At 36.7% G+C, this 27,134-nt stretch overlaps 1 protein-coding gene across 1 annotated transcript in view; it reads left to right on the plus strand.

Moving 5' to 3' along the window:
• The first annotated feature begins 2,108 nt into the window (after positions 1-2,108).
• The window catches only part of ROBO1 (roundabout guidance receptor 1), a 1,227,175-nt gene continuing 1,202,149 nt past the window's right edge, over positions 2,109-27,134 (plus strand). Inside the window, exon 1 of the mRNA XM_070455058.1 lies at positions 2,109-2,399. The gene's annotated coding sequence lies outside the window, so the exon portion shown is untranslated. The remainder of the gene's footprint in view (positions 2,400-27,134) is intronic.

The following is a 27,134-nucleotide window of genomic DNA, read 5'->3' on the forward strand; positions in this document are numbered from 1 at the left end:
CATATAAAGCAAATTACAGTCATAGATAAATTGCATTAATTCTGTGTAAACTTTGCCTGAATAAAACACATCTTTTCTCAGTTCTAAAAAGATATTCATTAAATGCAGAACTTTCAATTTGCACTAAGTCTGCAAATGATTATTTTCTTCAAGTCCACTTGCGGGAAGTTGAAAGATCAGTAATACCCTTGTTTTAAAAAAGAACTGAATATCAATCAACTCCACTCAACTTTGCATGGTCAAAATACTTTCTTACTAGACCAAATAATAGCCTTTTTTTTCTTTTACAGATAATGAGTCCCTTAAACTCTTATATTGAATATAGTAATATCTTGATATTTTTATGTTAATTCTATTGTAAACTGAAAATTTCTTAAGCTGCCCTAGGGTGATTGTAATAATTCTGCGTACAAAGTCTTTCCAAAAGACTGTTCCAGAGACACAAGAGTAATAGGGTAATGCAGCAAATTGACTCTGATGTAATGCCAATTGATCACATCTGTTCACTCTGAATTAGTGGTCACAGATATTTCAAATATCTGTTTGATGGAAAATTTGGAAATACACCTAAGAATGTTGTATTTTCTAACTCCCAATGGAAACTGTCCTCCTTGACATCTTAGTACTGAAAGATTTAATTCTGGGTCCTACAAGGATATAATCTATAAGTTAGATCTGGAAAGCAGCAAAGGCAACCTGGACTTGAGGTAACACTTCTGCTCTCCAGGGTCACTAATGAGGGAAGGGAAGAGGCTGCAAAGGGAAGGAGTTATGGAAATGAAGGATTGTAGCACACACTATGTAAGTAAATTCAAATGCTATAGGTGTGTTTGGAATAAGATCTCAATTGTTTTATTTTTGCATCTTGTGTTTTCATTTATTTAGTTTACATATGGCTGGTGAATTATGAGTTGGCTGCTGCTGCTGACCTTATTCAATATATCAGTTTCTACCAGCAGTGAGCTGTAAATTATAGACACAATATTAATAATTATAGACATAATAATTTTGTAATTAAATTTGTATTACCATTTACATCTAAAACCCAATAAAATTATGTTATTTCCTAAATTATAATGTCAGAGAATATCTTAGGTGGAACCTGGTGGAGGGTCTGTGTCATTTCAGTTTACCTGAGGATTTCTTTCCTTCCAAAAAATTAAAGGTCACAGCAAAGCATGATTAAGGGCTTTAAATTCATATATATTAAGATTCAGCTATTAATATTCTAATTTTAAACATAGCTACCTTTAATAATGATGTACTGGCGTGGTTTTTGCACCATGTTACAGTATTTCAAATTGCTAGTCACCACAGGCCTGCCTCACTTTAAATCTCCTTGTGCCAATTTGCATCACTAATGGGCTCACGAAGAAAGAAACTGTAAAAAGAAAATGTGGCAATTAATAGTGACTGCTTGACATATTGTGACATTATCAATATCTTTATGTTGATTTATATTTGGGGGTCAATACTCACTCATAAAATATTTCTGAATTTCTTAATTTGCAAAATTAAAAAAAAAAGATGCCCATGGCATTATCATGGATGCCATTTTTTTTTCAGGAACATTAAAAAAAAAAAAATAGATCCCAAATACCTTAACATTCACTATTTTAGCTTCTGCCATTTTAACCTGTATAAGTTATTCAGGGTAGCCATGCACTGTCAAGAATAAAACTAGATGCTATTTTATTTAAGTGAAAGGCAGAAGTATCTGACTATATAAATACTTCTTAGATTTACATCCGAATAAGGCATGACAGGAAAAAAAGGAAAAAAAAAAAAAAAAAAAGAGGGTTTTCCTGGCAAATGCATCTGTGTGAATTTTCCTCAGAAAGGGTTCTTTTAAAAAGCCTTTGTATGTTCAAAGCCACTCCACACAGGCAATTAAAGGCAAATATGAAATGATAGATCACAAGACATGAGTTTAAATGTGAGGGTTTTTTTTTTTTCCCCTCTCCGTTAAACATCGCAGCAGGCGTTACAATACCAGAGGTAACGAATCAATTAAATCCATTTTCCCCTGCGCGCCTCCGAAGCTGCGTGTGTAGTTGAGCGCCTGAGCAGTAGGACCCAGGGGCCTCCGCGGCCACCAATAGAAGCGCGCACTTGCACCTATTTGCATGCAATGCCCTCTGCTCTGCGCATTAATAGTAATACAGATAAAGGGGTTGAAAGAATTCTCTACTGAAGAAGGATTGGATTTTTCCAGGGTACTGCTACCGAGAAGAAACCCGACTTCAGTCACTCCCTATTTCCCAGTCTTAACATTTGTAAGTCACAGACAGCTTTCGCTTCGTTACTAAAGTCGGGGAGGTCTCCGTGCCCAGCAAAGTTGGGAGGACTGCGCCTGCACCACGGAGCCGCTAGATCGCGGAAAACAGTCTTATCAAAGGGTAAGTCTCCCAAACGATAGCAAAGGAAGTGACAGCCGGCTTTCGAATTGTCTAGAGGCCCACGCTCCGTTTTACAGCGATGGTGGCGGGAGGGCAGAATGGGTGCGTAAAGGACCCTGCAGTTTGTCCAGAAATTGGGACGGATGCACCCGGGTCTTTGCGGGTAGTATCAAAAACCTTCAGGCTACATCGGAAATTGCAGCCTTACGCTCGGGCGGGATTCAACAAGTTTCCCCGCAGGGATGAGATGTGTATTTATTTCCATGCAAGTTTTGCTGAGTGTCCCTTGAATGTGGGCTTGAGCCGGCTTCACAAAGAAGTTTCCGCGATTTGTGTCTGTTGTAGGTGGTTGGATGAATCCTCGTTCTGGGAGGTTCTGTCGCGCATCTGGGCTTCCTGGGGACACACCGGTGAACTGCTTCGAAGGATGCTCCTAGCATCAGCGGCCTGCTGGGTTGATGCTGGGCAACTTTGCGGCGTAATCTCGGTGTCTCTGACCGCACCGCGGTTCGTGATGCGGACAGGGGTGCAGAAACCTCCGGGTCCAGGGCCATTTGGGCTCCCAAACTTTGAAAGCATTCTCCAAGAAAGGGGATGAAAAGGGGGGCTTTGAAAATCAGCATTACTGGGTGAATTGTGGTAAACTCTTCGGGGTGTGTAGTGGTGTCTTTCAAGATCTGCGTTTTCAACCTGCAGTTTTGGCCTGGAAATAGAATGCTGATGTTTAGAAGGTGGCGGTTTAAAGCTGAGGCGGGGAGGAGGGGGCTTTTTCTGTAGGAGACCGGAGGAAGAAGCGCAGATAGATGAATGAACAAGGTGCGTCCCATCTTTCACATACAAAAACCACAAGCGTGGGACGTGCCAGGAAGCGCTCCTGTTGGTCGCGTTTAACTGGAAAACGTATTGCAGGAGTGGGGGTGGGGGGTCCAGGCGCCTCTGTATTATTGATGAAGCGCTGTGCCCTTCTGGGGTCCCTTCTGGCTCCTTCTCCCTGCCCTCTCTTCACTCCCGGGCTCCTCCTGCCTGGAGCTCCGGGGTTGGCGCGGGTGCCGCGGGCGCTCTGCTCAGCCCCGCGGCGCTGCGGACACAATGGGGAGAGGCATGCAGAGCACTGCGGGCGGGCGGGCGGGCGAAGCAGGGAGCGTGGTGAGGCAAGCCCGCTGCTGCAGCCGGGGCGGCCGTTCCACCCGGGGGTTCCGGCGCTGCGGAGGCCGCTTGCACCCTGCAGCCGCGGGCGGCGATGTCCCCGAGGGGCCGGCGCAGGACGCGCACACCTGGCCGCAGAGATCCCGCGTTATCCTTCCAGGGGTCACTGTGCCGCAGGCAGACAGGTGGGATAGGCGGACGGGATGCTAAAACATCTCAACCCAGACCTGGGTCTGAGCTGCAGGCGCTCACCGAACATCCCTAGGGTGACTGACCCGACCCCCGAGTCCCAGCGGGACCTTCACTCTAAGGGTAAAGAGGACCAAAAGGAAAGAAGGGAAGCGCTAATGAGGCTGCGAGAAGAGAAAGGCAGCAAGTGATTTGGGCCAACCCTGGTCATGGGCCAGGCTTTCCTTGGCTCTTTAGATGCTTGCTTTAGATGCGGCTTTGAAATGCGCTTCCTAACCTTTCTGCGGCATGGAGGGGCAGGCTTCCAGACGCCGGAGCTCACTGGAGACTCCTCCTAGAGATGAAGGAAGGAGGTGGCCGGGCAGGGGGACTTCTTTTGGCAGTGTCATTTAACCCTGACCTCGGCACCTCCTACCTTTTCTCGCCCCCACCAGGAGTGGCCTGACCTTGTATATTCCTCTGGGTCATCGGCTCTGTTTCTTTTTTAAGTGATTTTTACCAGACTCTGTGTTACAAAGGGCTGTGAAGAGACGGTGTGTGTATTTCCAAGTAGTGGTGGGAGATTGTTTAATTCAAAGGTGGATTGCCAACCCCCCTGAGCACTTGGAGGAAGGGGCAGAAATTCAGGACCTATGGAATGGTTCACATGGGGATGTTGGTTGCTTGAAGGGGATCTTTCAGAGGAAATAACACTTCTCCGAGCACGTGGGATAAGACAATAATATCATTGCATTACATTTCATTGTGGTTGTTTGGCAACTAGGATGTAATATTAAACATAATATTTTCGGAATCCACCCTTATATAAGGCAGACAACTAGAAACCTGGCAGCTAGACTTTAAAACCCAAACTGGATGCTCTTAGGACCGAGTATTTTGAGAGACTTGGTTTTCCAGCCATATCCTGGTATCTCCTCTATATCTTGAGGAGGTACATGTAGCCCTTTAGAAATCATTCTGGAAGGCATACAGCATGTTGATTTTATTGAAGGGGCTTATTAAAGGATCTGCTGCTGTTCCAGCAACCCCTTCTCTTTCTCTCCAAAACCAGAAAAAATACCAAAATCATCAACAGCAGCAACCCAGAACAGATACCTAGGGAGTAGGAGGACTTTGTTTCTTAGGCATCTAGCTTCTTCCCAAAAGAGAGGGAAAAGATAAAGCGGAAGAATAAGTAAGGCGTGAGGGCATATGTTGCCATGGATTTTGGACTTGCTTTAACCTTTCTTTGGACTTCCTTTAACCTTTCTCCGTGTATCTTTTGCTCTATGCATCTTCTTGTATAATTTGAAGAATTGAAGCACAATGACACAGCTGCAGATCCCTGACAGAGGCTTGCTTTAGAAAACAGCTGTTAATCACATTTGCTATAATTTCCCACTTACTTCCTTTTACTTCCCTTCCCTTACCCTGTCCTTGAACCAGTGTTATCATCTTCTAGGCTGTTTCTGGCAAAAGGTTAGTGATTTCCAGTGTTAGAGCACCTGTGCTGAGTGTGGGTTGGGGGAGAGACTCTGAGCTGCCCAGAGTCTTATAGGTTTAAAGCTGGCTTTCTCTTGCCCTATATGGTACACGGTAAAGAAAAATATCCTAATATCTCTAGAGAATTATGTTGATTTGTATAGATCTTTTATTTTAAATTTTAAGATTTAATTCAAATAAAAATAACATTGATCAGAAATGAAAGGGAAGCTATACACTTGCATGCTGTATTTGGAAACTAACATTAGACTCAGCTAAGTGATCACACCTTTTGGCATTGTGTAAACTTGATACATTAGGAGTTATTTTTATTTAAGCAAGATTTAATATGTTACTTACATTATGAGACTAAGCAATTCAAGACACTGCAAAGATGTGAATTTTAACAGAAAAAAGCAAGACAGCAAAGCTAGCCCTTGGCAGCATGATAAATGAGCAGGTGCAATGCACCATTTCAAATGTAACTTGAGGTGAGGTTCCATCCAATACGCTAGAGAATGAACCCTTCCTTATCACCCAGAAAATTCAAGTGATTTTTCTCTTTCTCTGAGATCTGTGAGTTCAGAAAGAAAACCATAATAGCATTTAGTAGGCTAGAATTATGACCTGGTCACCTTATCATTTATCTCTATAAATTTGCTATTGAATTGAATGAGCAATAAAATTATTAATACATTCATGTTTATACCTAAAACATAGTTCTGTATGGACCAGCCAGTTATCCTAATCCTATAGGAAATAAGGGTCCTAGAAAAGTAACTGGGGAGACTCTAGACACAGTGTTAGACACTCTCATTGCCATAGATATTGGATTCAATCCTTACAGTACCCTTTTGAAGTGGACTCTATTAGATTTATTTAAATTATGAAGAGATTGAATCTCAGAGAGGTTAAACAAAATATACATAACCATTCAGCAAATAAAAGGCAGATTCAATATTAGAAACAAGCTCTTTTTTATAACATAGTACATGCTTTTCCTGCATGCCATAGACCTACTTTTTCCCCTCATATTAAAAAGAAAAACATTTTTAAAATTGTGTTTCAGCAGTTATAATTTCTGAATCTCTTAAATATTTTTTTCCATGTCCAAACCATTCTTTGCATTTCCCCCAGATCAATCATGTATTAACAGTATTAGCAACTTTCCAAGGATGTCACAACCATAGCTTCTTTAGTACGAAAGCTCCATCTCTAACCCCTACCCCAACCATACTGTCATCTTTTGAAATCAGAAAACAGGGGTGAAACAGGGCCTTCATCATTTGCTTTGATAGGTGGACAAATGTAGCTAAGCTGTCTGGGAAGAAACCATCAAGTAATTTTCAGATTGAAAATTGTGAAGCACCACCTTCACATGTCTACACACGTGTCTTCTTTGATCTGGAAGAGTCTCCCCTTCTCTTGGCTAAACTCTATTCACTCATCTAGAAGATTGATAGTTCCCCTCCACTTAGAAATTTCTCTATCTATTCCAACCCTCATAGTTTTTACACACCTCTGAAATTCCCAATCAATTCTGTCTGCCATCTAATTTGGTTTTCATTTGTATTATATATTTTACATAAATTATTTGTCAACCATAGTTTTCTATTTTTTAATTATTGTACTAAATTTAGCCCTTATTGTCTTCTCATTCTCTTCAGTCACCCTAGATAGTGTGATGAATATCTAGAGTTTCAATAATGAAATCAAAATTTTATATCTTTAACCCATATATTTTTCCTGAATGCCATGTCTATATTGTCAAGGAATTACTTGACATCTTCATGTGGAGACAAATTACAAATATTTTAAAGGAAAATATAATAGAAGAAACCATTTGAAGCCACATACATCATCTCTCTTGCCAAACTGCTCTTTTACTCGGATCTCCAGTCATAAGTAGCACATCATGCATCCAGCCATCTTTGATATATTCCTCTGGCTTCCCTGGCAACTCAGATGGTAAAGAATTCACCTGCAATGCAGGAGACCCAGGTTTAACCCCCGTGTCCAGAGGCTCCTCTGGAGAAGGGAATGGCTACACACTCCAGTATTCTTGCCTGGAAGATTCCATGGACAGAATTTCATGCAGGTTATAGTCCGTGGCATCACAGAGAGCTGCACATGACTGGGCAACTAATACTTCACTGCCTTATCAACTGCATTCAAACAGTGAGAAGGAAAAAAAAAAATGTACTGATGACTTTCTTTCTCAAACCTAATCTCTTCTTCCCAGAGACAGATCTGCCCTCGTTCCTACGCATGCTTCCTAGGATCCCCCTTCTAAGCCATCACCTCACCTCCATTCTTGCCCCACTTGAATTCATGTACATTATGTCTGCAAAGTCTTCTTTCTAGAGCACAAACGGTGAAATCCAAACCCCTTATCATATTATTTAAGGTACTCTATCATCTGGACCCAGAATTCCTCTCTTTAGTCTTCAACCTTCCCTCATAGCTCAGTTGGTAAAAAATCTGCCTGAAATGCAAAAGATCCTGGTTCGATTCTTGGGTTGGGAAGATCCCCTGGAGAAGGGATAAGCCACCCATTTCAATATTCTTGGTAAAGAATCCGCCTGCAATGTGAGAGACCTGGGTTCGATCCATGGGTTGGGAAGATCCCCTGGAGAAGGGAAAGGCTATCCACTCCAGTATTCTGATCTGGAGAATTCTATGGACTGTATAGTCCATGGAGTCGCAAAGAGTTGGACACAACTGAGAAACTTTCACTTTGCCAATCACTGTGAAAATCGACTTTCATTTTCTCAAATAGTCAGGATATGTCATAACTTTCTGCTTCTGTTTATGCTAGAACTTCTGCCCCGACTAGTTCTCACTTTCTTGATTCTTGGGTGACCTCTGAAAATATGAATCAGTCATCACTTCTTTTTTGAAGAGTTTCCTGTTAAGCAAATAAATTTAAATTTAAATCCATTTATCCTCTCAATAATAGCTCCAAAATTCCATTGCATTTGTTTATTCATTTCCAACATGAGACTGTGAATTCCTTGAAGCAGCACTTCTCAAACTTTGTCCATTGAACCAAGAAGACTTCCAAATTAATAAGAATGACACTTAAAATACTACTCCCTAGACTCCTTACCTCCACTAGATTTAATACATTAGAACATATGGGGTTGGGATTCTGTAATCTACATTTTAGCAAGCATTTCAGGTGTAACTAGGCACTTAAGACTTTATCACAATGATTATTCCTCAGCCTAGCCAGGTCAGTATAGAGATTAATTTAGCAGTTGGGGGAGGAATCATCAACATAGCTTCATATGTCTTACTGAGAGCTATGAGCATAGTTTCCTAGATTACTATGTTTCAGAGAAAGATTTGATAGACAGTATAGTCCGTTAAGTTATATGATTCATTCTTACCAAAATGAAAGAGGCCTGCATCAGAAAAGCACCCTTCTCAAGAACAGAGTTTCAAAAGTCACCTAAGATGGCCTTTAGAATTAAACTGCTGCTGTTCAGAGTACCTGGAACTTTTAATGACTCTGACTTTTTATTATTATGTCATGTTCACTTGGCAAAGACAGAGAAAATGCTGAAACAAATTTCTGTGAGTTGCCACCCAGATTAATTATGTATTAAACACAAAATTGAAGTCCTCAGTATACTTTTTTAGACTACATCTCCCTCCAAGGGGTAACCCGTGTTGTAAATTTGCTATTATGATTCCCATACCATTCCTCGTGAACTTACTATGTGTATTTTCCCCCTTCAATCATACAGAATTGTATTAAATAAGTAAAATATCTATAAAAATTGCAGCATATTCTATACCTCCTTGGAAATATAATTTCATGTGATGTATTCAAGTTGGTATAGAACAATCAACTTCATTAATTTTTATTACTGTATAGTACTCCATTTTATAAACCTACTACAATTTACTTTTCCCTGTCTCATTACTGGGCTTCCCTGATAGCTCAGTTGGTAAAGAATCTGCCTGCAATGCAGGAGACCCTGGTTTGATTCCTGGGTTGGGAAGATCTGCTGGAGAAGGGATAGGCTGCCCACTCCAGTATTCTTGGCCTCATTAGTAGGCATTTCTAATTTCCCACTGTAATAAACACCATATAAATAATCATTCAGAATTATTACATTTACTACTGTGAAGATATTCAAGATTTTTTTAAGGCATATGCTTATGAATGAAATTGATTGATAATGTGGAATTTACATCTTTCCTTTTTTCAGATATTGCCCAAAACCCATGCAGGGTTTCAGCATTTGCAGTTTGCAAGTACGTTCATGAGAACTACCATTCTATCTATTCTTGTCAACACTTAATATTGTTACTTTTTAAGTGAGTGAGTGAAAGTCGCTCAGTCATGTCTGACTCTGAAACCTCAAGGTCTGTAGCCCACCAGGCTCTCCTCTGTCCATGGGATTCTGCAGGCAAGAATATTGGAGTGGGTTGCCATTCACTTCTCCAGGGGATCTTCCCAATCTAGGGATCGAACCCAGCTCTCCTATTTTATCTTCTTTAGTTTTGCGTCTTTTTGGTCTTTACCCTACTGGGGTCTTTGGGAACTGTGCATATGTGTAACAGCATCTTCCATACCTCTTCATTTTAGCTTAGGCTGTATTTGAAGAGCCAAAACAGGAAAACACTTAAGGAGACCTGAAACTCTCACAGAGAAATAAATTAGAGCTGCTGTTTCTTTTAGCTTTCCTTTCCTGTTCTTTACTAGGTTTTTAAATGTAATCTATCCTTTTTCAATCTTCATCATTTCATACTGTAAGGAAGTGAAATCACTAAAGGCAAATAACCTTATGAATCTGCTGAGTGTGTGAAATTACTTTTTAAAATTTATCAGTTGCATGGTTTTAATTTGTCTTCTCTGATTATATGTGCAGTGAGCATCTTTCCATTGAAAATTCATGTTTCCTCTACTGTGAATTGCTTAGTCATATATTTTACAGGTACTGAGGCCTTTATCTTTCTCTTATAGATTTATTAGAGATCTCTTTATTCTGTATTCTAGTTCATTTTTGATATATGTATTGTCAATATTTTTTCCTCAGCTCTATCTTATATTTTTCTTTTTTTAACCTAGCATCTTTTACTAAATATATATTATGTATATATATACCTATATATGTATACATGTATATATTTATTGTGTTTCATTAAAAGGAATACAAATTTTTCATTATGGCTTCTCCTTATTACATCTTGTTTTAGAAATCATTCCTTATCATGAAATCTTAAAATAGTCTCATATGTTTTATCCCAATATTTTTAAAAATTTTGATTTTTACAATCAGGTATAATATCTATCTGGAACTGGTTTTAGTTTCCATATGCTAAAAAAATGAGTGTATCATATACAAATGCTCCATGTGTGGATGAATTATTTTTTTTGCTTGTAAGACTACCTAGCATCTGTCCTCATTTGAGACATTTTTCTTGTCATTTCTGCCAGGTTGGTATGTGGATCGTCTTCTTACTGAATCATCACAATGTTAACAAACAAGAATTAAAAGCATTAAGATTTCAACCAAAATAAGTGTATATTCAGCCAGAATTAAAGAATTGCCTTTTATGACATACTGTATAATCTTTTTAAATAGTATGGGAAATTGCTCATGTGTAATAAGCTATGCCTATAAACATTCATTTTAATTTTAATTCTTTATAGAGCATATTAATTAATACCCAAAGAAGTACTCTTTTTTTTTATAGGACTCTAGCAAAGATAGATCTTAGAAATATACTTCAATAGATCAAAGTAAGAATCATGACTCACTCTAAGATGAAGCATGATTGACCATTTGCCAGGTGAATTATAACTCAGAGGTAGAGCATTTTAGCACAACAGCCATGAGTTTCTGATCAATGTGTAGTTGAATAAGCACTCTAAAATATTAATCCAATCACAAAAATTTAGAACGGAATGTCTTGTAGTTTTCTGCAGCATAGTGTATCAGTGTACTGTGTACATAGTATATTAAGCTTTACTCTGGAATAAGAATCTAGGAGGATTGTAAAACAACTACTCCAGCTTCTATACCCTCATAGGCTGTTTCTGTAATAATTTGCTTTTTATTCTGCAGTGAACAACAGAATAACAAACAAACTTGGTTTGTCCTAAGCAAGTCTTAGATTATTTAAGTATGGGGTGGTTATTTAAGAGGGCTTAAGAATGACCTACTTTAGCCAATGAGAGAATCTTTTACTTATAAGTTCCCCTGAAGAAAGGTAAAATTAAAAACAACAACAACAATAAAAATTCCACATCAGATACAAATTAAAACCAAGCCATTAATTTCAAGTCCTTTTAATTAGAGCTCTTTATGATAATGTTGATGGAGGAAAGGAACTGTTTTAGGAAATGAACAAACTCATGATGCACCCTTGCTTATTCATTCTTTTGTTGCCTCTATACATGTTTGAAGTCTGAATTACTTAGTATATTCCTTTTCACACTCGTGTTCTGGATTACTCTTCTAACTTTTTTTCCATTTCTCTAACTTCTGCCTAGGTGTAGCATGTCTTTTAATATACCCCATACTTCACCATCCTTCAACACACCATTTTGGTTCCAACTCATTGCCTTTGCCTTTCTCTCTACTTAAAATATCCTTTTTTCTTCTCTGTCTAATGAAAAGAGTCATCATCCTTAATCATCCATAATCATATGGATGATTCATATAATTCATATATTATGATGATTCACTATATAACATAATATCACTTAACTTCCAAATATAACTTAATTATTACCTCTTTTTGAAAGCATTTCCTAATTTCCCCCCAGGAAGCTAGTCTTTCATTTGTGTTTCAGTAGGTCTTAGCACTAACATGTATTACCCTTTATTACAAGAAATATTTATGTGTTTTAATGACCAGACTTTGATAAAATAGGAGAAAGATGATAAACAATTTCGCAGTGTATCCAGCTAAACCTTCACTGTCTAACACTCTAACCACTAGTTGTTTGTTCCTAGTGAGAACTTAGAATGCAACTAGTGTGACAGAGGAACTGAATATTTAATTATATTAATTCAGGTTTAATTATTTTAAATTTCAGTTGAAATAGTAACATTTTGCATAGTCAGTCATCACATATATCTAGTGGCTAACATATTCGGTATGGCAGATATAAAAATACTTCTGACATTGTAGACACTTGTATAGTAGAAATTGGGACAAATGAATGAATGGATGAATGAATTCTACAAGATAGGCTAGTAACATTTGCTTTGCAATGGACAGATGCCATTGTGTTGGATTGTATCTATGATTGTGTTTTGAGGATCATTGCACAGCTTTATGGAGAGAAACAGTTAATTTTAACTTGACCAAGAAGATAATAATATAAAACACCAAAGAAACCAAAAGGAGTATTCAAGTTTATCTTAAGTTTATCTTTGGTGAATTCCTTAGATATTCACCCAAGACATGCTTACCTGAGATGGCAGTAAGCAAACATCATCTTTTAAGACAAAGGCATACAAGAAATAGGATTGAGCCAGAGGTGGTAATTCTACCCCTTAAGACTGAGATGTCTTCAGATAAGGAGGTAAATCACTCTTTTTCAAACTTAATTTTATTTTAATACATAAATACAAATTTAATTTTATGTTAACTCACCTGATATATTAGGTGACTATTATTCGAAAGAATGAAAGAACGAAAACAAAAAAAACCAACTGTTGGTAAGGATGTGGAAACACTAAACTGCTGTGCATTAATGATGGGAATGTAAAAGGATGCAGTCATTATGAAAAATAGAATGGTGGCCCCTCAAAAATCTAAGCTGAATTACCATAGGATCTAGCAACCCCACTTCTAGGTATATACCCAAAAGATTGAAAACAGAGAATGCAATAGATATTTTTACTGCCATGTTCATATTGACATTATTCACAATTCCCAAAAGGTAAGAAGAACTCAATTATCTTTCAACATATAAAGGGATAATCAAAATATGTTATATACCTACAAGTGAATATTAATCAGCCTTAAAAGGAATCAGTTTCGGATACATGGTACAATATAGATGAATCTTGGAAACATTGTCTTAATTGACATTGTAGGACATAAAAGAATAAATACTGTTGGACTCCACTTACATGATGTACTTAAAACAGTCAGATCCATAGAGATAGTAAGTAGAGTACTGGTTATAGGGGCTGAGGCAGGAAGGAATGGGAGTTATTGTTTAATGAGAATAGCCTTTCAGTTTAAGATGATGAGAAAGTTCTGGAAGTGGATAGGAGTGATGGTTACTCAACAATTTGAATGTATTTAATGCCACTTAGTTGTATACTTTAAAAGGTGAAAATGTTAAACTTTATGATATGTATGTTTTACCACATGAAAAATTACTTTGATAAATATTTATTAAGGTAATGTGTGGTTGGATACCTTCATCTCTTAGAAAAATATTCATCCTTCCAATGTGGCCTCTCAATGCCCTTTAGAACGTTAAACACAACCCCGTAGACTAGTCTCTCTGCTTATTAATATTGAGAAAGGTGATCAGCCAAAAGAAATTTTATAGACAATGAGCATACATGCAATGCATCTGGTCTGTGGGATGTACTCTATTAAACAAGCACATTTAATAGAGGGAGGGAAGAAACCCTTAACAGTGAGCATTGTGCTTCTGGATATGACAGCTGCTGAGGTGTGATGGAGGTTTTGGAATGAAATCACTGCCTAACTGGATGCAGTGAAGTAGATGTGAAGCCCCAGGAGGACTTTGTGTTGGGGTTGATACAAAGTGGCCAGTAAGGCAACGCCTTAGCCACCTGCACATGCAAACTGCTAGATCAAAGACCAAATGATCAAATGGGATTACTCCAGTGACACAAATGTATGCGGTTATCATGAATTGCAGATTGTGGAGCATCTGCTCCTTTGCTGACTCCTTGGGGGGCAGGATGTGTACAAGGAAAGGTCTTATTTTAGTGATGGGAAGAACACTGATTGTTCTCAATGCTGGGGAAAAAAGCAAGAGTCATATCCTCCCCTTTTATGTTTTCTTTCCTTAGTGTGATGATTTACCTTTTTATATAATATTGTTTCAATCCGCCCTCCTATACCATTAAATTTTCTAGGCAGGTACAACTTGGCATCTAATGGATAACTCTTCTTCATAGATGAGATCTATCATACATAAAAAACATCCTGATCACACTGCTATATTTAAAATGGGCAACCAATGAGGACCTACTATATAGCAAAGGAACACTGCACAATGTTCTGTAATAACCTAAATGGGAAGATAATTTGAAAAAAAGTAGATACATGTATATGTATAAGTGAATCGCTTTGCTGTATATTTGAAAAACTAACATGGCACTGCTAATCAATTATGCTCCAATATGAAATAAAAATTAAAAGAAAAAACATCCTGAAATTTACTTTGCTTGGTACATTACTCAGAGACAAAGATATTTATATGCCATGCAAAGACCTTGAGCTGTGTAAATTATTTTTCTAGGAGGGTAGTACATTGGATTGACTCGGTTTTGCTCTTTTGCCAAATGCTGTTGATTGCAGGTGTTTTTCCACAGAATTGAATTCAGATTAGTGAGTGCAAGAGTATAGAAAGAAGAGTCCAGTTTTATTAGTTTATTAGAATAATATTCTGACTAGAGAGATTAATCAATCTTTTTCATTCTGAGCACAGTAAGATAATTTGGGAGTATATAGAAAGCTATTTTTAAAGTGCTATCCTGGAATGCGAGCTTGAGCAGAGGTCAGGGAATATATCAGAAAATAATTTGTATATTTTTCTAGAGCTGTCGTTATACCTAATATAATAGGGAACATATTATTTATTTTACTTTAGTTGCTACTGCCAGAGAAGCAAATAAATGTTTTGTCATAAAACCAGACAGCTTTGCCTATCCTCCTACATTCACCTACTTTATGGATTTTTAATTGAGACACAGAAGGTATACAACATTGCACAATTTTACGGTAATAAAATGTTGAGTTGATACACTTATATAGTGCAAAATGATTACCACCATAGCATTTATTAACACCTTCATCATGTGACATGATTACTATTTTTTCATTGTGATGAGAACATTTAGGGTTCACTTTCAAGTGCCATGTATATAGTACAATATTTTTAACTATAAGCACCATTGTGTACATTAGATCTCCACCTTGCAATTTCTTTCATCTTTTCTTTCATTTTCATTCTTTCTCCACTCTTTCTGAAAGGAGAAGTAATTCAAAAGAGAAATTATCATACTAAGTGAAGTCAGTCAGACAGAGAAAGACGAATATCATATATTACTTATATGTAGAATCTAAAAAAATGATACAAATGAACTTATTTACGAAACAGAAACATATTCACAGACTTCAAAAACAAACTTATAGTTACCAAAAGGGAAAGGTGCGAGTGGAGGGATAAATTAGGAGGGTGGGATTAACATATAAACAGTCCTATATATAAAATAGATAGTCCCAAGGATCTACTGTATAGCACAGGAAACTCTACTTAATATTCAGTAATAACCTCAATGGGAAAAGAATCTGGAAAAGAGTGGATATATATGCCTGTATGACTGAATCACTTTGCTGTACCCCTGAAACTAATATAATGGTATGAATCCACGATACTGTAATATAAAATAAAATTTGTATCAAAAAGGAAAAAAATAAAAGACATGACATAAAAATACACCAGGAAATAAATAAAAGAGATGACATAGAGAATACAGGAAATTTCCCATTGGATCTTTGTTTTACATTGAAATTCTTGTCCTCCGTTATTTACTTTCCCAGAATAAGCATGAACAAGTCATAGTTCACTTCATCAAACATATATTAAATGCCAGTCTCTGTGATGTGTGGTGCAGGATATTAAATGGCGTGAAAGTGAATGACAGTGATCTCCACCCTCTGAAAATTCGAGTTCTAGCATGGAGTAGCTCCGGCCCAACAGTATCAGTAGGGTTTTCTCTCTGCTTTCCTTTCCACTTCTCTAATTATGTGGAACACCTGTTCACACACTGTTGTCTCAGAAAAATCTATTTTTCTTCTCTTCTAAGACAGTTATTCTCATTGGGGTAAGAAGTTGTCCATTTTCCCCTTTCCCATATTTTCAATCTTTTCATTCACTGGCTCCTTTACTTATTTTTATAATTATTTGCACTCAAGGAAAACAAAAGTCCTTCCGAAAAATTTCCCTTAAAAATTTGTTGTTAAATCCCCTATATCTAAGGAAAACTGCCTCTGCGGGGGTGGGGGGCAGGGCAGGAATGTTCAGTCACTAAGTCACGCCCAACTCTTTGCAACCCGATGGCCTGAAGCTTAAGTTCCTCTGTCTACCACTGTCTCCCAGAGTTTGCTCAAACTCATGTCCACTGATTCGCTAATGCTATCCAACCATCTCGTCCTCTGCCATCCTATTCTCCTTTTGTCTTCAATCTTTCCCAGCATCAGGGTCTTTTCCGATGAGTTGGTTCTTCACATCAGGTGGCCAAAGTATTGGAGCTTCAGCTTCAGCATCAGTCCTTCCAATGAATATTCAAGACTGATTGCCTTTAGGATTGACTGGTTTGATCTCCTTGCAGTCCACCGTACTATTAAGAGTCTTCTTCAGCACCACAGTTCAAAAGCTTCAATTCTTTGGCATTCAGTCTTCTTTATGGTCCAGTTCTCACATCCATACATGACTACTGTGAAAACCACAGCTTTGACCATACGGACCTTCATTGGCACAGTGATGTCTCTGCTTATTAATATGCTGTCTAGGTTTGTCATCCCTTTCTTCCAAGGAGTGAGTGTCTTTTAATTTCATGGCTACAGCCACCATCCACAGAGATTTTGGAACCCAGGAAAATAAAATCTGGCACTTCTTCCACTTTTTCCACATCTGTTTGCCATGAAGTGATGGAACCAGATGCCATGATATTAGTTTTTTGAGTGTTGAGTTTTAAGCCAGCTTTTCACTGTCCTCTTTTACCCCCCTCAAGGGACTCTATAGTTCATTTTGGTTTCTGCCATTAGAGTGGTAGCATCAGGTTATCTGAGGTTGTTGATATTTCTTCCATCAGTCTTGATTCCAGCATGTGCTTCATCCAGCCTGGCATTTCACATGATATACTCTGTATATAAGTTAAATCAGCCTTGTAATACTCCTTTCCCAATTTTGAACATCTGTTGGTCCATGTCTGGTTCTAACTGTTGCTTCTTGACCTGCCTACAGGTTTCTTAGACAACAGGTAAGGTGTCTGTCTTCTTTAATAGTGTTCCACAATTTGTTGTGATCTACACAATCAAAACCTTTATCAAAGCTAGTGAAGCAGAATTAAATGTATATCTACAACTCCTTTGTTTTCTCCATGATCCAGTGAATGTTGGCAACATGATCTCTGGTTCCTCTAAAATTCTTTGTTTGTACACTGGGGAAATTCAGTTTGAATTTGAAATTCAGTTTGTATACCGGGGAGTTCTCAATTCACATGTTGCTAAAGCCCAGCTTGAAGGATTTTGAGCTACAAAGATCATAATCAGTCTGATTTCAGTATTGAATATCTGATGATGTCCACATTATGTATATCACATTTGTTCTTGTTTTGCAGGAAAAGGGAGTTTGCTCTGACCAGTGTGTTCTATTGACAAAACTCTGTTAGTGTTTCCCTTTTATTGTTTACTACTAGACCAAACTTGCCTGTTTTTCCATATTTCTCTTGACTTCCTACTTTTCCATGCCAATCCTGGATGATGAAAAGGACATATTTTTTTTGGTGGTGGTCACTCACCTAGAGTTGGTCATCTTGGAGTCTTACATCATGTGGGCTTTAGGAAGCATTACTACAAACACATAGTGGAGGTGATGGAGTTCCAGCTGAGCTATTTAAAATCCTAAAAGGTGATGCTGTTGAAGTGATGCATTCATATGTCAGAAAATTTGGGAAAGTCAGCAGTAGCCACAGGACTGGAAAAGGTCAGTTTTCAAAGAAGAACAGCACCAGAGAGTGTTCACATGAAAGAAAGGTTATGCTCAAAATCCTTCAACCTTTATATAATGGAGAATAAGATGATGTGGTATTAATATTAATAATGATGCTTGTACATGATGATATGTATGGGTGCTCATTCAACATTGCTTTTTTGGCATGTAATCCTATAAATCAGTGAGTAGGCAATATCACCACTGTCTTCCAGAAAAGAAACTTGTGATTTTCACGTGCACAGTTTTACAAATAACTAACAGAGCTTTGATTCAAATACTGTTCTGTTTGACTCCAGAATCCAGTTAAAATTCTTAACTTTAAAATACTTCATGCAAATTTGTCCCTCCATGGCAAAGTTTCTTAACTTTGCAGCACATTGAAATCACCTACAAGTTTTGTTTTCTTTTTTTTTCTTTTTTTGAATCCCATTGTCTAACCTGTACTCCAAATCACTTATATCAGAATCCCTTAGGATGTGAAGCAGTAATCAATTTTTTTTAAAAAAATGTCTTAGGTGATTCTAATGAACAGAAAAGATAACCATTGTTCTATAGTAAACATCTTGATGATACTCAAGTCTTTATCTCTGGCATGGAGCTCTCTCCCCAGCATTAAACTTACATTGTCCAGGGTTTACTGCATCACTTCATTTATCTATCCTTACTGACACTTTGGAATTTCTCCTCTTCCAAAATAAACTCACCCATCACCACCCAAATAGTTGCCTTCTACAATCTGTGTGGTATTTAATTTTTCCCACCCCCTACTGCTCTAGGTCTCATAAGTAAAATCTGTTCAATAGTCTCTCAAATTGTGAGTTTCCTAGCACCTTATGTCTGGGAATTGATTTTTTTTTTTATTATATTAGTATCTCAGAAATATTTTTCCCATTTTTATTCCCTCTTTTCTTCATCACCTCTGTAGGTAAATTTGCTCAGGCTTTCCTTGTCTCTCACATGGAATTTTTGTGGCAGACTCCCCGACTCAAGGAGTCTCTCTTTGATTCATTTAGTCTCTCTTTGATTCATTTTCCTGTTTAATGCTGTCAGTGTTAACCTTTCTAATATCCCATCAGTTGTGTCACTCTTTATTAAAAATTCTGTCCACTGCCTGCAAAATATAGTCCAAACAACTTAACATATATTAACAAACTTCATGAGACCTTTGACCATCTGGACACACTTCTTTCCCTCACCAATTTCCTTTTCCTTGACCAAAATACCCTACCATCTAAAGCTCCTTCTGTATTCTGCTTTCCCTTCAAAAAAAAAAAAGACATCACAATTATCCATTGTCAGTCTTTTCCATGGTTTGTCAACACCACGGGGGAAGGATATGCATCCATATTTAAGTATTTTCACTGTTGTTAACTGAGTGCTTTTCAGAAAGAAGTTATTTAAAAAAAGATATGTGTTGAATACATAAGTGAAGGGCTGTGTGCAGGAACTTTTCATAACTCTGTCATTTCACATGTTTTCCTCTGTGAATAGAATGATCAAATACTTTCTCTCTCCTTGGTAAACTCATACATTTAATGTGGCATACACATTTGAAATACTTCTGGAGTTGACCAGACAGAAATAATGTCATAGGATTTTCCTCTTTGATTCTACCATGCATTGTTCCTGTAATTATAGTAGGAGTTCTATCAAATAGCAATGTGCAGGCTTGTGTCCCTTCTAAACTAAGAATACTGAAGAATTGGAGGCATAAATTGCTTCTGTTTGTTTCGTCTACACATATGATGATGCTTGGAATACAGTTGATTCTTCAGTCGTCACCTTTGTTGAATGGACGTCTGATTTCATGTATTATTGAGGGGGTTCAAAGACACTGCCTAGCTTATTCCAGCTTCTAAATGTAATGGTAAGATTGCACATCTTTCTTCTGGGAAAAAATAAAAATAAGATAATATCTACTACTTTGTCACCATTCATTAATGGTCTTATGAGTAAGGAAGATTGTTGAATTGATTTTCTGAATAATCAATTTGTCACTGCTTTGTAAGCCCTTGACTTTATTATTGTAGACATAACTTACAAGATAATTGAAATATGACTGCTATCCTTAAATATTTTAGAAAAATGATTAAAAAAGGCCTTGACTTCTCGAGTGAGAGAGGAGTGGTCTTTATTCTTCACTTACACCTTTAGTGGGCTTCCCCAGTAGCTCAGCTGGTAAAGAATCTGCCTGCAATGTGGGAGACCTGAGTTCAATCCCTGGGTTGGGAAGATCCCCTGGAGGAGGGCATGGCTACCCATTTCAGTGTTCTTGCCTGGAGAATCCCCATGGACAGAGGAGCCTGGTGGGCTACAGTCCATGGGGTCACAAAGAGTTGGACAAAACTGAGCAGCAAGCACTTATTTACTTTGTGTAGTAATGTAATAATATAATAAACAATTCACATTTGAGAATGCAAAGCAACATAAATAATGAATGTTCTATAAAATGTGTACTTAATTACAGAGAATTAAAGGCCAACTCAGTTTCCATTTGTGTCCTGAAGTATAGAATACTACATAAATTTAAGGAAAATATTAAAGTATTAAAATTTAACAGTAAGAGTTTTTCACATGATGCACAAAATTATAAAACTAGCACACTACTTGAGCTCAAGCATATTTTTGTTTGCTTGCTTGGTTTTTTTTTTTTTTTTTTTTTTTTAGCTACACAGCAAGGCATGTGGAATCTTAGTTCCCTGACCAGGGTTTGAACTTGTGTTCACTGCATTGGCAGTTCAGAGCCTTAACCACAGGGCCACCAGGGAAGTTCCTCAAACAAATTTTATTTACTCCTCCTCTTGTGCATGAAGAATAAAACCATTCCCACACCTGTGTTCTCTACCCTCACTGTCAGCCAGTGTTTCTACATAGAAAGAATAATATAACCCAAGCTACTGCTCAACATTCTTTGACTATATTCCTACCTGGGAAAACTCATTAAATAAAAACATTCCTCCAGTGCATGCTAGAACAACTAAATGGTATGAATTTCCAGAGCATTTGAGGTGGAAGAGGATCTAGAGTGGTATTCCTGATCCCATTACTGAGAAACTAGAGACCCAGAAATGGAAAGTGGCATCAAGGGAGGAAAACTTAAGTAGAAATTGAGCTATTATAAAATGAATTGTTGAAGTCATATAATTTTTGATATAGTATACACAAATTGTTTCATAATACCTACATATTATAGTCACTTTACTATCTAAAAATGCAGATAATTTAAGAAAAGAGAAAAAACCTGAAAAGAAATGTAGACTTTAGTGTTTGGTAACATGTCTGTTATTTCAAATGAAAACTTTGGAATAAAACCAATTGTATTTAAACAACATAATTTAAACATGCATGCAGATCCATTCTAATACTATAATTCCATATGTAAAGACTACAGATGCCTTATAATCTCTCCCATCTGTCAGAAAGATAATAAAATTGTGCTTTTTATGATATCATTGAGATTTATTTTTTAAAATATTTGTAACAATATATCACACGTTTCCATTTTGTTCACTACTGCTTCATAACCTCTGCATCTGAATACTCCTAACATAATTTCACTAAGCATATAACTCACCATCAGACAAATTTCATGAATTCATTTTCCTGTAATCTGATGATCTGTTTAAAATTTTACCCAGATATATTATTTGAAATAATTTTATATGTACATATATATGTACAACTAATTAACATTTTTTTCAAAATGGAAAGTATCAATACTTGAATCTAATAAAATCTGCAGTAGTATAGTTTTAATGGTTATTAAACAACTATGCTTTTTATGAACAAAAATCCAAGTAATAAAGTAATGAAAATATGAGGACAGTTTTTCCAACCAGATTATCAAGAAATTTACAATATACAATACATATACACACATACAGAATCTGATTATTTCTATTTCCAAATTCCTTGTAGGAGTTCCAGTATCCTATATAAGTTCAGATAAACATATTTCCAAAATAAATTAAAATAAAAGACGGAATGCTTTAAAATGCATTAAGGACATTGTGTTTCCAGTTCACACTCTCTTTAATCAAACATTGAAATTGTGAAATATGTCTACAACTGAAATATACTTGTATCTTCAAAAAAAAATCCAATTGTAAAATAAAAATGAGTTTATACTCCTAGCTTAGGACTATATGATTTATGGGCTGAAATGCTCCTTTGTATAAAGAAAATAACATTGAATACATAACTTAGAAATTAAATTAAAAGTTCAGCTTTTTTATTTAGGAGATTATGATGATGGCCTGAAGTATTACTTTGGGTAAAAAAATAATATTGAAGTAATGCATAGATTAGGCATTAATTTATGCTGGGAATCTAATTATCAACCAAATCTGATGTAAATATAAGCTCTTATTGAAATGCATATGTATATATTAAAATTATTACTTTTAACTATCTCTGACTTTTAAAAACTATGCTTTATTGTAGGCTCAGTAATGGTTTTGAAGAGTTTTAGTGATATAAAACATTCAAATTAAGCAAAAATATTAGGTATGAATTTCCAGAGCATTTGAGGTGGAAGAGGATCTAGAGTGGTATTCCTGATCCCATTACTGAGAAACTAGAGACCCAGAAATGGAAAGTGGCATCAAGGGAGGAAAACTTAAGTAGAAATTGAGCTATTATAAACTTAAACTAATTAAGACTCCTAATTAAAGAGTCTGCCTGCAGTGTGGGAGACCTGGATTCGATCCCTGGGTCAGGAAGATCTCCTGGAGAAGGATATGGCAACCCACTCCAGTATTCTTGCCTAGACAGTATTCTTTCCATGGACAGAGGAGTCTGGTGGGCTACAGTCCATTGGGTCACAAAGACTTGGATACGACTGAAAGACTAACTTTCTTTTTCAAACTTAAATGTGTATTATAAATTGATGATTGAAATGATGTTTGTTTTGAAAATATCTTCTATGAACATATTTTAGAAGATGTTGGAAGAATTCCAAATTAGGAGATATATTGTAATAATTTATGATAAAGTATTAAAGCAGTAAAGATGAATTGATGAATAGAATGCTTATATCACAAATTATTTGTTTTTTCAGTAAGTCATCTTAAATAGCTTCCCAGGTGGCTCACTGGTAAAGAATCTGCTTGTCAAAGCAGGAGATGCAGAGACATGGGTCTGATCCCTGGGTCAGGAAGATCCCCTGGACTAAGAATTGGCAACCCGCTCCAGTATTCTTGCCTGGAAAATTCCATGGACAGAGGAACCTGGCAGGCTACTGTCCATGGGGTCACAAAGAGTTGGATACAGCTGAGTGACTGAGCATGCATACACACATGTATCTTATATAGCAACCTATTTCTTTCTTCCTAAAAATTAATTTAGATTTTTAAAATCTTTTTTCTCCAAAATGTCAGTATTTGAAATAAATACTGAAGAGAATGTCTTAATCCCATCTACAGTTTATAAATTGCACTATTTCATTTCTGGATGGGTGGGTTGGATGGATGGAAAGGGTATATTTGAATAGTTTTTTTCCATAGTCTATAATGAACTCAAAAAATGATGAATCTATCAAAATGTCCCACTTTCTTTAGAAAGAGGGGACATTATAAGGATTGACTCAAAGGTTTGCTTTCCTTTTTACACTTTACTGTTTATAAAAACAACAATAAAAAAGAAGCAGCAGTATGATTTTGTATTCTGTTGCCAGTGTATCCATAAACTAGCACAAAAGCAAAGCTGAAGCAATTTACAGGATTGTATCATTATATGAACTACAGTTATGTAAAGAAGAACATCTAATTATGTGAAGAAAAACATGGATTCATACCAGGAGCATTTTTAAAGGGAGAAAACAAAGCCATCCATGAAGACAAAAAAAAAAAAGAATAAATGACTTTATCCTTAAGCTTTTACATGTAAGTTCTATTGGTCCTTAATGCCCTAATTAATTTCCTTAAAATTTTAATGATATTCAAATAAACTATATTTAAAGTATTATGTTCCAAAAGGAGAAAGCACGTGGCATTTGTTGAATCTTTGCTACCTGTTTTGGTCAAGGGTTTTTATATGGTTATGTTGTAAAAAATTCTACCATTTTTTCCAAACTCATAGAATTGATATTATGACACTCACTTTGAAATACAAAGAAACAAAAGCTTAAAGATAAAACATGTAAGAAGCAGAGGTATGCTTTTGCTGCTATGTCTGCAATTTCTCTAAGCCTCAGTACCTTTGTATTGCTTCCTTTGAATGTCAAGTAGGCTCCTTATAGACTGCTTTGATACATTTGGCAGTCAGCGATAATTGTTACAAGAACTGAAGAATTACATTAATTTATTTGACATTTTTTTATAAAGCAGAAAGTAGGTTGTATTTTTTTTTTCAGAGCTGGTAACTGATAATAATGTACAGGAAACAATTAGCAAGATTCTTCTCCTTAAAAAAAATTTTAAAAATTAAAACAAAAAAACCCTGGTAAGTAGTATTGTATTTAGGTGTAATATCTCATAGATACCAGTGCTGTGATTAAGAATTTGATCTCAGCTAGAATATTCCAGGACAAAGCAATGACAGTGTGGCAGTAAGCACCTTCTCTGTGACTGACTGGGTCGGATAATGGATGTACGCTGTACTTAAAGCAAAAATACTCTGAGTGCTTGCAGGACTATCTTTTATCCTTCCAAACCATAAGGACACTTAACAAGCACCCTTCTGACTGAAATAAATGGTTTAAATAGGAGTAATCATTGGATCCAATTTTTATCCTGGATTATAGAAATGTGGCCATTTGAGACATTCATCTTTGAGAGGAGGAGATATATATATATATATATATATATATATATATATATATATGTATATGTATGATATACATGAATAATATATATTTTTCCTTGTTCATCACATCAAAAGCTACTAGGAGTTTTAAAATGTAGGAACTGTATTAATTTTTAATAAACGGCCCCTTGTTAATATTTATTTTTTCCACATTTAACACATTTTATCCTGGAAATAGAGAGGGTAAGTTTTCCTTGAGGATAGAATTTCTTTCTTATTAGTCTTTAAATATGCAGCAGCTCACACAGGTACTTGCTTCTAAATAAGTATTTTGTATATTATTTTTTAAACAAATATGTGGGTATATGGATGGCATCAGTGAAACAAAATTCTACCTCAGGAAGAGAAAGTTGCATTTTGGCAAGATGTTGCTGAAAATATGAAAGGACTGTAGACACAAGAGATTTTTTAGTACTGGGGACAACCTTCTTGGCTCGGCTTGACCCTAAAAAAATATTGTCTTATTATAGTCACTTGGTCCCATTAAGCATTTATCCTCAAACTCAACAATGTAGGTTTTTTTTTCTATCATTAATGCTTAAAGGTAGAAAGAATTTAATCAAGCACATTTGCGTACGAAGGAAGTTTCTGTATGAACAATTCCAAATGTTGCAATAATAATTAGAGAAGGAAATAGCAAGGGAATCATAGCAATAGCTGCTGAATTCTGCCACAAGCATAGAGAACTTTTTATTTACTGGCTGATGTTTGAATTAGCAAGGGAACAAAAGCTGAGCTCCAATAATAGAAAGCAATCAGTCTGGTTTGGGACAGAAGCTTAAAATAATTCTGATTAAAGACACAGAATTAAATGGACTTAATCATTAGAATTAGATAGAAGAATATCTGGATAGAGAAATACCAGGAGAAACACATCTCCACTGCAATGCTCTACCAAATGTTGTACTGGTACCATAGTGAATTGGCCTGGTGGGAAGAATGTACTCATTGGAAAAGACCCTGATGCTGAGAGAGATTGAAAGTGTTAGTCACCAGGCTCCTCTGTCCATGGGATTTCCCAGGCAAGAAAATTGGACTGGGTCACCATTTCCTTCTCCAGAGAAAGACTGAAGGCAGGAGGAGGGGACAACAGAGGATGAGATGGTTGGATGGCATCACAGACTCAATAGACGTGAGTTTGAGCAGGTTCTGGGAGTTGCTGATGGACAGGGAAGCCTGGCATGCTGCCGTCCATGGGATCATAAAGAGTCGGACACAACGGAGCGACTGAACTGAACTGAAAGTGAAGTGGGTCTGATATTTACCATCAGAACTACTAAATGGCTGATGGTTGGCTGGAGGGGGACAGGGAGGACATGACTAAGTTGAGATGGGTTGTCTGTTTCCCAGAGGATCTCTTATCCTCCAGCAAATTCCTGGAGCTCTTCAAAAGGTGGCTTCAGGGTTCAAAGAAAGGGAGACCCAAAGCACAATCCATCCCCTGCTGTCCTTTGAGTTTGTTCATGTTTTCTTGACCAAACTGGGTCACATGGCAACCCAGATTCAAATCTGGGCAAACAGACCACTTCTTGACTAGAGAATCTACACTGTCTCCCTGGAGAAGTTTGGGCTTAGGGAAGCTAGTAATCTGCAACTGACTTTTTTTTTTTTTTAATCTACCAGACTCTTTACAAATATATCTAGTAGTTATTTTTATAATTTTTTATGGATGTGAATATAACCAATCCTGCTGTGGCACACAAAAAGTTGACTCTGGTAGAATGAACTAAATTTACCTTTTGCTCATAAAAAATAAATGCTCTCCACTCAAAATATTGAACACTGTAGTTTTTTGTAAGAGTTAAAAATTAACAAACTTAAGAGATGAAATGCACTGACCTTTTTTAAGGGATTCTTATTTTCAGTACCACTTATTTATAGGCCTATTTATATGCATCAGGGTATGCAGTGTGATAGATAATTCATTGAATTCATCAGGGTATGCAATTGAATGTAGGTGCTTCTTATATAACAGAGGATGTGGTAAACTTAAGAGGATGTAGTAGGACCTCCTGAAGTGCATTCAATTTTAGAATTGGTACAATTTACTATTTTATATCAGAGCTAATGATTAGAAGTTTTGTACACTTTAGAAATACTTTGTCATAAAACACAGAAGTAAATTAAATTATATGAGATTGTCAGAATGAAACAGGTCTTAGTGTTGTTGACGC

The sequence above is a fragment of the Odocoileus virginianus genome, chromosome 25, assembly GCF_023699985.2.
Source record: "Odocoileus virginianus isolate 20LAN1187 ecotype Illinois chromosome 25, Ovbor_1.2, whole genome shotgun sequence".
In the NCBI taxonomy this organism is placed as follows: Eukaryota; Metazoa; Chordata; class Mammalia; order Artiodactyla; family Cervidae; genus Odocoileus; species Odocoileus virginianus.